We start from the raw sequence: 1,642 nt of genomic DNA on the forward strand, positions 1-1,642 counted from the left end.
TAAAATTTGCTAGTTACACAACAACAAAAAAAGAACAGCCCACAATGGTCTCCCCTCCCAGAAAGGAGGCTGTGCAGCTGCACATGGGCTTGTTTTCAAAAAGGTGTATCGTTGCATCGTTTCCCAGGAAGGTAGTGGCTGATTTTGCATGATGACAGTGGTAGTTTCATTTGTTATACACAGAACTGACACAAAGATACCCAGCTCCCAACCTTCGCAAGATGGCTTCTAGGCTGGGAAGACACAGAATAATTGCCATAGGACATTTGACTAGTTTACCAGAATACAGAGATAAATCTCTCACTTGAATCTCCATACAAACTTTAGTTTGTTTTCGTTTTAAAGACATTCCTTTTGTTACTGAAATCTGGACACTTGTTATTACTAAAGGAATGAGTGTGTCAGAGGTGTGTTTATTTCTGGTACTCTAAGGGTTAAGCAGGAGTTACCTGCCCACTTGCTTGGGTTATTAACCCCACACCTGTCTTTTTGTACACCTTGCAATTTGTTTTTCTTCTGTCTCATGCAAAGGGCGAAACTATGACACAAATTGCAGTTGAATTTTCGTGAATCTGAATCCACATGCACAAATATACCAACATAAATCACCACATAGCCACTATATACTAATAATGCGTCCTACTTAAAGGGACTGATTCACTGTCTGTCAGACAGCCACAGGGGGCAGACTTAGAGCTGCAATGTAAACATTGCAGTTTCTCTGGAACTGCAATGTTTTACATTGCAGCACTAGGTGCAAAAAAATCACAGCACCCAGACCACTTCAATTATCTGTAGTGCTCTGGGTGACTGTAGTGTCCCTTTAAATGTTTCTATCATATCCCCCCTGTCTCGTCTTTCCTCCAAGCTATACATGTTAAATTCCTTTAATCTTTCATGGTAAGTTTTATCCTGCAATCCATGAACCAGTTTAGTCACCCTTCTCTGAACTCTCTCTAAAGTATCAATATCCTTCTGGAGATATGGTCTCCAATACTGCGTAAAATACTCCATGTGAGGTCTCACCAGTGTTCTGTACAATGGCATGAGCACTTTCCTCTTTCTACTGCTAATACCGCTCCCTATATAACCCAGCATTCTGCTAGCATTTCCTGCTGCTCTATTATACTGCCTGCCTACTTTTAAGTCATCTAAAATTATTACCTGTAAATCCCTTTCCTCAGATGTTGAGGTTAGGACTCTATCAAATATTCCATGTCTATCTTCCTCACTCTAGTTTTTTTTATAGTTACTAAATACTAACTTTTTGTTTTTTTACTATTTTGGCCACTTCTGCGGAGTACCAAAGTGGTTTCTTACATTATTTGCTTTTACTGAAAAGCCTAACGCAATTTTCTGTTTCCTTCACTAGTGCAACTTTTAAATAATCCCATTTCTCTTGGACTCCATTTAAATTGCTCCAGTCTGATAATGACTCCTTTACACATATTCTAATTTTAGAAAAATCAGTTTTTCTAAAGTCTAAATTTGTTTTTGTGTGGTGTGACTCCGTCACTGTACTTATATTAAACCACACTTACTGATTATCACTGGATCCTAAACTTTCACCTACAGTAATATCTGATACCAAATCTCTCTTTGTCAACACTAAATCTAGTATGGCCTCTTTAAGAGTTGGCTC

This window comes from Pelobates fuscus, chromosome 12 (genome assembly GCF_036172605.1).
Source record: "Pelobates fuscus isolate aPelFus1 chromosome 12, aPelFus1.pri, whole genome shotgun sequence".
NCBI lineage: Eukaryota > Metazoa > Chordata > Amphibia > Anura > Pelobatidae > Pelobates > Pelobates fuscus.